Consider the following 14,632-nt stretch of genomic DNA (forward strand, 5'->3'; position numbering starts at 1 on the left):
TCCCTACAACCATGGTATGAAACCCACTTGATCATGGTGGATTATCTTTTTGATATGTTGTTGGATTTGGTTAGCTAGTATTTTGTTAAGGATTTTAGCATCTATGTTCACCAAGGATATGGGTTTGTAGTTTTCTCTTTTGGTTATGTTCTTTCCTGGTTTTGGTATTAGGGTAATGCTGACTTCACACAATGATTTAGGGAAGGTTCCTTCTTTCTCTATCTTGTGGAATAGTGTCAAAAGAATTGGTACCAATTCTCCTTTGAATGTCTGGTAGAATTTTGCTGTGAATCCATCTAGTCTTGGACTGTTTTTGTTGGTAATTTTTTTTGTTTTTTTTGAGATGGAGTCTCACTCTGTCACCCAGGCTGGAGTACAGTGGCATGATCTTGGCTCACTGCAACCTCTTCCTCCCAGGTTCAAGCAGTTCTCCTGTCTCAGCCTCTCGAGTTGCTGAGACTACAGGAGCCCACCAGCACACCCAGCTAATTTTTGTATTTTCAGTAGAGACGGGGTTTCACCATATTGGTCAGGCTGGTCTCAAACTCCTGACCTCAGGTGATCTGCCCGCCTTGGCCTCCCAAATTGCTGGGATTACAGGCAGGAGCCAACATGCCCAGCTGGTAATTTTTAAATTACTGTTCCAATCTTGCTGCTTGTTATTGGTCTATTGTATTTTTCCAAGAATTTATCCATCTCTTCTAGGTTTTCTAGTTTACGTGCGTAAAGGTGTTCATAGTAGCCTTGAATGATCTTTTGTATATCAGTGGTGTCAGTTGTAATATCTCCTGTTTTATCTCTTAGTGAGGTTATTTGGATTTTCTCTCTTCATGGTTAATCTTTCCAATGATCTATCAATTTTATTTATCTTTTCAAAGAACCGGCTTTTTGTTTCATTTATCTTTTGTATTTTTTTTTGTTTGTTTCAATTTCATTTAGTTCTGCTCTGATCTTAGTTATTTCCTTTCTTCTGCTGGATTTAGGTTTGGTTTGTTCTTATTTCTCTAGTTCCTTGAGGTGTGACCTTAGAGTGTCAGCCTGTGCTCATTCAGTCTTTTTGATTTAGGCGTTTAGGGTTATGAACTTTCTTCTTAGCACTGCCTTTGCTGTATCCCAGAGGTTTTGATAGGCTGTGTGATTATTGTCTTTCAGTTTGAATAATTTTTTAATTTCCATCTTGATTTTGTTTTTGACCCAATGCTCATTCAGGAGCAGGTTATTTAATTTCCATGTGTTTGCATGGTTTTGAAGGTTCCTTTTGCAGTTGATTTCCAGTTTTATTCCACTGTGGTCTGAGAGAGTGCTTGATGTAATTTCAATTTTCTTAAATTTATTGAGGCTCATTTTATGGCCTATCACATAGTCTGTCTTGGAAAAAGTTCCACACACTGTTGAATAGAATTTGTATTCTGCATTTGTTGAATTAAATTTTCTGTATATATCTGTTAAGTCCATTTGTTCCAAGGTATAGTTCAAATCCATTGTTTCTTTGTTGACTTTCTGTCTTGATGACCTGTTAGTGCTGCCAGTGGCGTATTGAAGTCCCTCACTATTATTGTGTTGCTGTCTATCTCATTTCTTAGGTCTGTTATTAAATGTTTTCTAAATTTGGGAGCCCCAGTATTAGGTGCATATATGTTTGGGATTGTGATATTTTCCTGTTGGACAAGGCCTTTTAACATTATATAATGTCCCTCTTTGTCTCTTTTAACTGCTATCGCTTTAAAGTTTGTTTTGTCTGATATAAGGATAGCTACCCTTGCTTACTTTTGGTGTCCATTTGCATGAAATGCCTTTTCCCACCCCTTTAAGTTTACCTGAGTCCTTATATGTTAGGTGAGTCTCCTGAAGGCAGCAGATGGTTTGTTGATGAGTTCTTATCCATTCCACGGTTCTGTATCTTCTAAGTGGAGCATTTAAGTCAGTTACATTCAATGCTAGTGAGGTACCATTGCATTAATTGTGCTCTTTGTTGCCTGTTACTTTGGGTTTTTTTGTTTTTTGTTTGGCTTTTTAACTTGTCTTTTTGTTTTATAGGTCCTACGTGATTTATGCTTTAAAGAGGTTCTGTTTTGATGTGTTTCCAGGATTTGTTTCAAGATTTAGAGCTCCTTTTAGCAGTTATTATAATGGTGGCTTAGTAATGGCAAATTATCTTGGCATTTGTCTGAAAAAGACTGTATCTTTCCTTCATATATGAGGCTTAGTTTCACTGGATACAAAATTCTTGGCTGATAATTGTTTTGTTTGAGGAGGCTGAAGATAGGGCCTCAATCCCTTCTAGCTTGTAGGGTTTCTGCCGAGAAATCTGCTGTTAATCTGATAGGATTTCCTTTATAGGTCACCTGGTGCTTCTGTCTCACAGCTCTTAAGATTCTTTCCTTCATCTTCACTTTGGATATCCTGATGACAATGTGCCTAGGCAAAGATCTTTTTGCAATGAATTTCCCAGGTATTCTTTGTGCTTCTTGTGCTTGGATGTTTGGGTCTCTAGTAAGACTGGGGAAGTTTTCCTCAATTATTCCCCCAAATATGTTTTCCAAAGTTTTAGAATCTCTTCTTCCTCAGGAACACTGATTATTTTTAGTTTGGTCATTTAATATAATCCCAGACTTCTTGGAGGCTTTGTTCATATTTTCTTATTCTTTTTTCTTTGCCTTTTTTGAATTGGGTTAATTTGAAGACCTCGTGTTCGCACTCTGAATTTCTTTCTTCTACTTGTTCAGTTCTATTACTGAGACTTTCCTGAGCATTTCGCATTTCTAAAACTGTGTCCAAAGTTTTCTGAATTTTTGACTGTCTTTTTCTTTAAGCTATCTATTTCCTTGAATATTTCTCTCTTCACTTCTTGTATTAGTTTTTGAATTTCCTTGCATTGGGCTTCACCTTTCTATGGTCCCACCCCGATTAGCTTAATAACTAACCTCCTGAATTCTTTTTCAGGTAAATCAAGGATTTCTTCTTGGTTTGGATCCATTGCTGGTGAACTTGTGTGATTTTTGGGGAGTGTTGAAGAGCTTTGTTTTGTCATGTTACCAGGTTGGTTTTCTGGTTCCTTCTCATTTGGGTAGTCTCTGTCAGAGGGAAGGTCTAGGGCTGAAGGTCATTGTTCAGATTCTTTTGTCCCATGGGGCGTTCCCTTGATGTCGTACTCTCCCCCTTTTCCTATGGATGTGGCTTCCTCTGAGCTGAATTGCAGTGATTGTTGCCTCTCTTCTGGGTCTAACTACCCAGCTCTGGGTTGATACTGGAGGTTGTCTGCACAGAGTTCTGTGATGTGAACCATCTGTGGGGCTCTCAGCTGTGGATACCAGTGCCTGTTCCAGTGGAGGTGGTCAGTAGCGGGGATAAATGGACTCTGTGAGGGTTCTTAGCTTTGGTGGTTTAATGCTCTATTTTTGTGCTAGTTGGCCTGCTGCTAGGAGGTGGCGCTTTCCAGAGAACATCAGCTATGGTAGTATGGGGAGGAACCTGTGGTGGGTGGGGTCCTAGATCTCCCAAGAGTATATATGCCCTGTGTCTTCCGCTACCAGGGTGAGTAGGGAAGGACCATCAGGTGGAGGTAGGGCTAGGTGTGTCTGAGCTCAGACTCTCTTTGGGTCTTGCTGTGGCTGCTGTGGGGGATGGGGATGAGATTCCCAGGTCACTGGAGTTGCGTACCTAGGAAGATTATGGCTGCCTCTGCTGAATCATGCAGGTTGTCAGGGAAGTAGAGGAAAGCTGGCAGTCACAGGCTCACCCAGCTGCCACACAAACCAAAGGGTGGGTCTCACTCCCACCATGCCTCCCATAACAGTCTCTGGTCCGTTTTCGAGTGGAGAGATACAGGTTTGAAAACCTGCCCCTGGCCACCTTACCTCGCAGCTGCGAAAGAAAAGGGCTTGGTTCTTCCCCCTCCCATGGAGTCTGCACACTGGATTTGTGCCCTCACCCAAGTCCTGGCCAGGAGACTTCTCACCCCACTCAAATTGTTACAAAGTTCGGCTAGAGATTTGCTTCTCCCTGTGGAGTTTTACCCCCTGGTCTTCTCCCACTGGATCCCTGTGGTGCCAGGCAGGAATAAGCTGTTAGGGGACCCAGCGAGCTCCCAGCGCCTTTCTGCTGCTTCTCCTACCCCTGTATTTCACTTGGCTCTCTAAATTGACTCAGCTCCAGATAAAGTCAGAAACTTCTCCCACAAATAGACCTTCAGCTCCTCCGGTGGGAGTGTGTGTTTGGGAGAGGAAGGTCTCCCTTTCCCACTTCCGTGGTTGGGGCAGTCAGTTTTTAGAGGCTCTCCCAGGTCCTGCAGGAGCAGTCTGCTTCCTTCAGAGGGTCTGTGGGTCCTCTGGGGATTGCTGTTTTTTTCTTGCAGTAGATCTGGAGCTGAAATTCATGATGCGAGCCCCCACACACTGCTCTGTCTGGAGTTGCAATCTAGTCCTGCCTCCCATCCACCATGATGATCAACAGACCAAAAGGAGGAACATATTCAGTTGGTAGCAAATAAGAGTAATTCAGGCAACAGTAATTCAGATAAAGATTTTTGAGATTCAAGAAGTGTTTTCATGTTTTGTGCTCTTCTTCTGTATGGGTTTATAGATGTTCTTGACTTCCGAGACTGTATCCCTAACCTAATCTTGAGATTTACCTAATTCATGCAGCTATGAAATGGTTTTATTTAAGAGCAGGAACTCTATAGCAGTGCCGTTCGACTCCTGTGTCAAAGCAAGCCTTGTACTGGTGTATGGGAAGGGGTTCAGGTATGCTGAGATATTCATCTCCCAAGCCTGCAGGGCAGCATGGTCACATTCAGAGCTCCTAGACCAGTTGCCTTGGGCAATGAGCCTTTCTGTCCAGGACTGAAGGCAGTGAGCATACTGGGCTACATTTATTTCTTGCTGCTTCCCTATCATGCATTCAGCACAGTGCCCGACACTCCAGCACCTGGGCATCAAGAAATTTGTTGGACCAATCACATGCTTTCAATAAATGTTTTTCATGCCTTAAATCTTTTCCACTTGTAGTATTTTCTTTAAACTATTATTCCTTTGAAATGTAGCAAATATCCAAAGTAATGATATTAGCTCTGAACAAATAACACAGCACTAAGATGGAAAATATGTATTCGTAAGTCTTTTTATAAAATACCTCTATCAAGCCATGCCTCTGTGAACTGAGAAATAAACAGTATGTTAGCTTCTATATCACAGACAAACTTGAAAATAATTCACTCTCCTGCTGAAGATTAGTGATTGGAAAAATGGTTAAAAAAAAAAAATTATGTTAAAACTTTTTATTTCATTGCAAATATGATAAGTAAATGTGAACAAACATCTCAGCAGTGCAAAGCTTTATTTCTTCTCGATGAAATGATTATAATGGCATAGAGAGAAGTATCTTTAAAAATGCATCCTTGATCAGGGCAAATGAGTGCATTGAGGCAAAATATCATGATTCCTATCAAAGCCTTTTCTCTCTAGAGCCTTACACCATCATAGAGAAAAATGAAGGTAAATTTCTCATGAATTGCAGATAAATTACATATTCTATGAGTCATAAAAGAAGCAAGCAATACTTCATTGTTTAGTTGAAATTATAGACTGATCATTACAATCTTCTTCATGCATTATACTATTCAGAGGGATAACCATGCTTTCTTTATTAAAAAATGTGGAACAAGATAAAATATTACCCTCTGTGACTATGTAATAGTTTTTCCACTTTTAATTAACTATTGAAGTAGGTCATAGACCTGGAGGAAACAGGGGAGGAGGCCGATACCTTTTTTTTTTTTTTTTTTTTGAGACAGAGTCTCGCTCTGTCGCCCGGGCTAGAGTGCAGTGGCCGGACCTCAGCTCACTGCAAGCTCCGCCTCCCGGGTTCCCGCCATTCTCCTGCCTCAGCCTCCCGAGTAGCTGGGACCACAGGCGCCCGCCACCTCGCCCGGCTAGTTTTTTGTATTTTTAGTAGAGACGGGGTTTCACCGTATTAGCCAGGATGGTCTCGATCTCCTGACCTCGTGATCCGCCCGTCTTGGCCTCCCAAAGTGCTGGGATTACAGGCTTGAGCCACCGCGCCCGGCCTGGAGGCCGATAACTTTAAATTTAATCTATTTTGTTTAGTATATGATTTTCACCAGAAAAGTAAAATCAATTAAAAATATTAAAAGTTTTTGCATTTTACATTTAGAAAGAGACTGGAGGTAGGGGAAGGGTGTAACATACTGTTTCACTGTTTATTAAGTTACAATTTGCATAAAATAAATTGCACAGATTTGAAATTTGTTGCATTTTGAGAAATGTATACACCCATATAACTGAAAAATATACCCATATAACTGTACTCGAAAGGGCCCTTACGTTTGCTATTGCTGCTGTCTTGAAATTCTTAATAATTTTATCATTGAACTTGTGTTTTATAAATTGAGTCTGATTGGACAATGGAGAAATTGGTGTGTCTGCTGTTCCTTGCCATACCATTCACATATGGCCTTTACAATACTCCATCAAAACGGAATTCCAGGAGACAAATGATAGATGGGAGTTCATTGAGACTCAAAGTGAGCTAAGCATGTTGCCTCTGTGAATAAGTATGGGTGCCAATAGCCTCAGAAGTCACACATTCTATTCCAAGCAGAATTTCTTTCAAACACAGAAAAAAGGCAATGATTTTCTTTAAAAAAAAAAAAAAAAAAAAAACTCCTACTTAGGAACCCTGTCATATACTTTGCTCCTTGTGTTCTTTGCCTGTATTGGCCAACCACTTATGTTGGAAATGATGCTATAAAAGGAAAGGAAAGATAGGGCAAATGTAACCCATATTTCCTTTGCTCTTCAGACCTTACCTACTCATCACTAAGTCACCTGTAGAGAAAGTTAGTAGAATGTTCATGTATCAAGAAGTGAAATAAAAACAGTAGAATTAGTTTTGTACGGTGTTTCCACTGTTTGAATAAGAACAAAATACATATGCATGTATGAACTACATGATATGTGCTGTGTTCTGGATACTTGTGTCCCCCCAAAATGTTGAAACTTAATCTCCAGTGCAGTGGTCTTGGGAAGTGGGGCAACTGGAAGGTGATTAGGTCTTGAAGGCTAAGACCTCATGAATGGGATTATTACCCTTAAAAAAGAGGCCTAAGAAAGCTTGTTTGTCTCTTCTGCCACATCAGGACACATCTAGAAGATGTCATCTTTGAAGCAGAGAGAAAACCCTCTCCAGGTACCAAATCTGCTGGCACCTTGATCTTGGATTCCCGGCCTCCAGAACTGTGAGCAATAAATTTCTATTGTTTACAAATTACCTAGTTAAAGGTATTTTGTTATAGCAGCCTGAATGGAGTAAGACAATATGAATTGTGTAAGTTCAGTTATTCTGCATAAAAGTTAAATGTTCTATATTTGCATGTAAAACTTATGTTGTACAAAAGATGAACAATAATTTTTACCACTTAAATTAAATTTAACAACTTTAATTTTTCCCTTTGTTAGAACAATATTAAATAGCAAGTAAAAATACTATGACATGTCAAGAGAGAAACTGTGAAAGAAAGAAAAGGCTTTTATCCTAGTACTTAAAGGCACTTTTTTCCATTTTTGCACATTTTTGTTTTGCACTGAGCTACACAAATTATGTGGCCACTTTGCTGCATGCAAGAATGAAATTCTTACAGTTTTGCTTTATTATATAGTTTTTCGCTACACATAAAACTGTTATGTGGTTTATCCATGTTATATAGCATCAGTTCATTCCTTTGTATTGAATAGCATTCCATTGCATAACTATACACTCCCCCTTTGATATTCATATTATTTCAAGTTCAGAGATATTGAGAATAAAGCTGCTATGGGCATGCTTCTAAAAGTCTGTTTGTGGATATTTCTAAATGTTACATGAATATGTGTTTATAATTTTAAATAAATGAATGAATGGGATGATATTATTCATACAAGTTTAAAACATTCTTTTTAAAATCTTTTCCTATTTTTAAAATTTTTATTTACTCACCTATACCCTTGTCATCCCCACACTCCAACCCACATTACATACACCCTCGAGGTACTGATGTTCAGTTAGAATTTATCATTCATATTTTTCATGTTTCTGTAAGACATGCAAATATATAAACATACACAGATGTCACATATACACATATTACATGCATGTATGCATGTGTATACATCTAGCATGTATGTGATAACACCTAGGAAAAATAATAGCCATCTCAATACATACATTTCTTGCTTTTTAAACTCAACAACAGCTCATGAAAATTTTACTATGTCTACTAGTATAGCTAACATTCCATTTTGATGAACATTCACTTTTGCTTATTTACCTACTTATGTATTTATTCTATTCATTTGCTTATTTATTTTTATCACAACAAATGATGCAGCAATAGAAATCTTTGGAAATATATTCTTATGTGCTGAGGCTTATAATTCCATGGGATGTTTTTCAAGTGAAGGACCACTGGGTTAAAATGCACGCGTGTGTATATGTGTGTGTGTGTGTGTGTGTGTGTGTATGTTTTAATTTTAATAGATGTTTCCCTGTTGCTTTTTCAAAAAGTTACCAAATAAATATTTTCATAAGCATGTTTGAGAATTCATATTTTAAAATTCACGTTCCCTGTATCCCTGAAGCTGCTGGTATTAACAGCCTTTTTAATTTTAGCCAATCTGATAGATGGAAAATGATATTTATTTGTGAATTTAAATTTGCCCTTTCCTGATTATTAGTGAGCTTGGTCTTCCTCTCAGCTTTTCTTGGTCATTTGGATTTACTCTTTTATTAATTGCCTAAATAAGTTTGTCATATTGTTTGTTATGTTTTCTATTTGTTATATTAATTGAAAAGTGTATTGTTATTTGTTTTGAGAATTGTGTTTTTTGCCATAAATTTTTCATGTGTTTTAGTAAAATATATCTACCTCTATTTGTGTAGTTTCTAAGTTTCTAGACTTGCGTAGGAAGGTCTTCCACAAACCTAGACTGCATGTAGCCTAGATTTTAATGTGGGAGTTTTATCTTATTTCTTACTCTTATAAATTTATTATATAATTAATGTCCAATTATATCAGAGCCACTTATTAAATAATTCACTCTCTGTTCCTGAAACAATAGCTTTGTCACTTACTAAATTTATTCTTAAGTATTTCACAGCTTTATTACTATTATAATTTATTATAACTTTTTTTTTTTCTTTTTTTGAGACGAAGTCTCACTCTGTTGCCTAGGCTGGAGTGCAGTGGTGCAATCTTGGCTCACTGCAACCTCCACCTCCCGAGTTCAAGCAATTCTCCTGCCTCAGCCTCTCAAGTAGTTGGGATTACAGGTGCCCGCCACCACCCAGCTAATTTTTGTATTTTTAGTAGAGACAGGGTTTCACTGTGTTGGCCAGGCTGGCCTTGAACTCCTGATCTCAAGTATTCCATCCGCCTCAGCTTCCCAAAGTGCTGGGATTACAAGCATGAGCCACTGTACTATTATAATTTTAAAAATTTACTATACAGGGGTTTATTACTAGAGTGGAGAACAATGCTTGTTTTCAAGTTTAGGTAGTATTTAGCCATTTTATCATATTTTCTTTTTAATTCCAGTGGACTTCTTGTCCCACTACCCACATTGATTTTGCCAGAGGTGTATCCATACCATCAACAACAACAAAAGAAACCAGCTGTAGTTCTCCTCTTCCAAAATATATGCCAGCTATTCTTTTCTTTTCTTTCTTCCTTCTCCTGCTTTTCTTTCTCCTCCTCCTTGTCTTCTCCTCCTCCTTCTTCAATTATTGAAATTGCTAAAATCACCAAGACAATTGTAAATAACAAGGACAAGTAGTATGGCAATAATGAATCGCCTTAAGATAATTTCCCTTCTATTTTCATTTTATTTTGTTAGGAGTAGCTATTAAATTATATCAAATTATTTTTAGGTTATTATTGATAGGATCATATTGATATTTTTGAAATTTATAAATATAATACATTATTCTAATAGGTTTTTCCTCTCAAAATGTAATAAACCCACATGGAACTTGTTTTTTATTCATTTTCTTTGTTGCTAGGGTCAATATGACACTTTTTTTTTGAGATGAGGGTCTCGCTATGTTGACTAGGCTGGTCTCAAACTCCTGGCCTCATGCAGTCCTCCCATCTTGGCCTCCCAAAATGCTGGGATTACAAGCATGAGCCACCATGCCTGACTATGCCATATTTTTAACAGAATTTTTTACTAATATATTTATATATTACAAATATATTCATAAATTTAATATCTTTTGTGTCCTTTACTCAGTTCTTCTCAATAGTAACATCTTGTAAAACAAGATCACAACCAGGACATTAACATGGATACAGCCAAGGTACAGAACATTTCCATCACCACAGGGATTCTTTATGTTGCCCTTTTATAAACATATCATTTCCCACCTGTCCTCACCCGCTTTGTAGCCCCTGCCACTAACCTATTCTCCATTTCTATAATTTTTGCCACTTCAAGAATGGCATATAAATGGAATCATACGGTATGTAATCTTTCAGGGTTAGTCTTATTCACTCAGCACAATTCCCTAGAGATTCATCCAGGTTCTTGCATGTATCAATAATTTATTCCTTTTTATTGCTAAGTAGTATTCCACGGCATAGATATACCACAGGTTGTTTAACCATTCACCCACTGAAATACAGCTGGGTTATTTCCAGTTTGGGCCTGTCACAAATAAAGCTGCAATAAATATGTATGTGCAAATCTTTACATGACCATACATCTTCATTTCTCTAGAATAAATACCCAGGAGTGCAATTGCTGGGTCATATAGTAGTTGTATGTTTCATTTTGCCACATTGCCAAACTGTTTTCCAGAGTGATGTGCCACTTGGCAGTCCCATCAGCAATATATGAGTGATTCAGTTCCTCTGCATCCTTGCCAGCATATTGAGTTGTCACTGTTTTTTATTTTAGTCATTCTGATGGGTTTGTAATTATATCTCATTATAGTTTTAATTTGCATATTCCTAATGGCTAATGACGTTGAACATCCTTTCATGTGCTTATTTGCTATCTATATATCCTCTGCTGAAATGTCTCTTCCTGTTTGTCATTTTTTAATTGTATTGTTTCTCTTGAGAGTTCTTTATATATTCCAGATGTATCTCTTGTATACTCCTTTGTAGGATATGTGGTTTTCAAACAAGAGTTGAATTTTATCAAACATGTTTTCAGCATTGATGGATATAATCATATGATTTTTAGGGCTATGGTTGAAGAACTGCAGCATTAGTTTCTTTGCTGTCAGCTACGGGCTTCCCATAGCTCCTAGACACCTCTCTCTGGTTCTTGCACATGGACTCCTACATCTTAGAACTAGCAATGAATGGTACATCAGATCCTTTTATGCCCAGAATCTCTCTGGCTTCTTTTTCTGCTATATCTCACTGACTCCAGCTACAGAAAAATTACCTCCTTTTATCAGCTCCTGTTATTAAATTGGGCTCACTTAGATAATCTAGGATAATCTCTCTATTTTAGGCCCTTAACCTTAATTGTACCCTCAAACTCCCTTTTGCCATGTAACAACATATTCACTGGTTCTAGGCATAGCAGCGTAGATGTCTGGAGTGCTATTCTACCCACAATAGTCTCCAGCTTTCCATTGATTTCTAGTATTTATCCCATTATGTGATTCATAGTGCACAATGTGCCAAGCACTGTGCTAAAACTTTTATGGCCATTAATTCACATTTCTTAATAAAAATTCTATTGTGAAGGTACTATTATCCTTTCTATTTTTACAGATGAGAGAAACTGAGACACAGAAAGGGTAAGAAAATCTTCTAAGATCTTATAGCTGATATGTGGCAGAATCAGAATTAGAACCTAGGCCAAATGACTCCAAAGTCTTCATTCTTAGCATTTCATTATATTGCTGCCTTATAATTTTCCATTTGATATTTTCTTTGACCCAGTGGTTATGTTCGTATGTAATAGGTTCCAAAGGACGTATAGTCCCTGCCACAATATTCTAATTAAATTTTTGTATTTGTCATTATATAATTTCTCAGTTTACTTTGTTTACCGCTTTTAACCTGACATTCTTTTCATCTGATATCAATGTTGTCATTTCTGCCTTCTTTTTGTTTGTATTTTCCTAACATGCCATTCTGCTATTCATTTCCCTTACTTAAAGTATATATTTATAAACTCACATAGTAGGGATTTTATTGGCCCATCTGACAGTCTCTGTCTTTTAATAGATTAATTCAGGTCCATTTACATTAAGAGTAATGACTCATTTTACTAATCTTCTGTATCTAACGTTTTTTCTTATGTTTTTCATGCAATTTATGTTTCCTTTTGTTCTTAGTTCTTATTTTTTTTAATTTGTTAAATGTTTTCATTCCAAAGTTTTCTATGTACATTTGGAAGTTCTACTAATTTCTCACATTTCTTTAATGATTACTATCCATTTCCCTACACTCATTACCAGATACCTATTTCTCTACTACTGTTTGTAAACAAGATACTACCTTTCTTATCAAGGCATACCTTTCCTGCTACCAAGATGTCATAGAGTACCATGGCTTTCCTTAAAGGGCTAACTCTGCTTCCACTTAAGGTGTAGAACATCCGCAAAAAAAAAATGTTGTTTCTACCTAATAACAACAGAAGAAACTAGATAATTTACCAAAACAAAAGTCTTTCTTATGCCCATCAGATATATGAGGACACAAGGCAATCAAGTAAAGTAATTTCCAATGAGTAAGCAGGTCTTAAAAGGAGAGAAGAGACCTGAAAACTGTTTTATCTTTGGCACTGCATGAAAGGATGAGTTAACCATCGTAAGAGCAGATAAGAAATCAGCAAAAATTTTAACAAATTCTTAAATACTGATTAGAGACAAGCATGATCACTTAAAATAACTGAAAGCCTCAAACCCAAGGTGATTGCTTACTGACAAGCTCTATTCCACTGGCCTTCACTGAGTGCACACACAAAAAAAACTGGGAGTGAAGCAGGCACAGTTCAACTCCTGATAATATTGATTCAGCTTTTCACACTGACAGCCCAAAGAATAGGCATCCCCATTTTGGGGCATAAGTTCTATTTATCTCAATCTCTGTTTTTCCCAACACAGGATATCTGCCCTTAAATAAAACATAATGAGATACACAAAAAAGCAAGAAAAAAAACAACCTGTTGTCAACAGAACCAGACTCGGCAATAACCCAGATGTTGAAACCATTAGACAAAGACTTAAAAATAATTATGACTAACATGTTAAAGAATGAAGTGGAAAACATGAACAGCATATTTGAACAGATGAAGAATTTCAAAAAAAAATTGAACAAATAAAAATCATTTTAAAAATGCTGGAAATAAAAACATGGTATCAGAGATCTGTGCTGTTCAATATAATACCCACTAATAAATGTGGCTATTTTCTAATCAAAATTTAAATTAAACTAAAATAATATTTAAAATGTGTTGCTTCAATCACACTTGCCACATTTCAAGCCACATGTGGCTAGTAGATGCTGTATTGGACAAGAATTTTTTTCATCAGCCCAAAAGGTTCTATAGGTTAGCACCATTGTAGAAGAAGAAAAAATTTTATAGATTTATCAGTAGACTAGATATAGCTGAGGAAAGAATTGGTGTACTTGAAGATATGTCAATAAAAATATCCAAACTGAAATACAAAAACATAACAGTGTAAAAGAACAGAGTGGCTATGATGTATCAAATACTCTGATATACAGGAGATTGGGTATTCAAATGAGGAATAGAGAAAGTACATGGCAGAAGAAACACTTAAACAGTAGCTTAGAATTTTATGATATTAATGAAACACAGCATAGATCCCAGAAGCTCTGAGAACTCCATGCAGAATAAATACAACACACATAGACATTTCCAGATACATCACAATCAAACTGCTGAAAACCAAAGATATACAGAAATTATTGAAAGCACTGAGAGAAAAAAGAAACATTACATACAAACATGAGAATTATACCAGATTTTTTGTCAAATATTATGCAAGCCAGAAGATAACAAAGGGACATCTTTAAAATAAGAAATGGTCAACCCAGAATTCCAAATGAAGTTATAATATGTCTCAGGAAAGCAAAATACAGACAAACAAAAACAAAATTCAATGCCAAGAGACCTATACTAAAAGAAATGCTAACTCAGGTTGTTAAAGTAGAAAAAGTATGCTACTACATGGAAATGTATGTTTACACAAAGAAATAAAGAGTGCTAAAAAGTGATTAAATGGTGAGATTTAAATCCAACCATATCAATAAACACAACAAATACAAATTATAAATATTCCAATTAGAAGGTATAGATGGTCAAATTGGATTATTTAAGAGATTAAGGCCCAACTATCTGTGGTCTACCAAAAACCCACTTTAAATATAAATACACCAGTTCAAAAGAACAAAGAATATATATTAGGCAATGACCTATCAAAACTGGATTATCTATATTAATAACTGACAAAGTAGATTTCTGAACAAGGAATGTTCCAGGGATAAAGAATTATATTACATAATGAGCAAAGGATGAATTTGTCAAGAAACTATAAAAATCCTAAGTATTTATGCACCTAATAATAGAACTCCAAAACAAAGCTGATA

The sequence above is a fragment of the Theropithecus gelada genome, chromosome 5 (assembly GCF_003255815.1).
Source record: "Theropithecus gelada isolate Dixy chromosome 5, Tgel_1.0, whole genome shotgun sequence".
Lineage (NCBI taxonomy): Eukaryota > Metazoa > Chordata > Mammalia > Primates > Cercopithecidae > Theropithecus > Theropithecus gelada.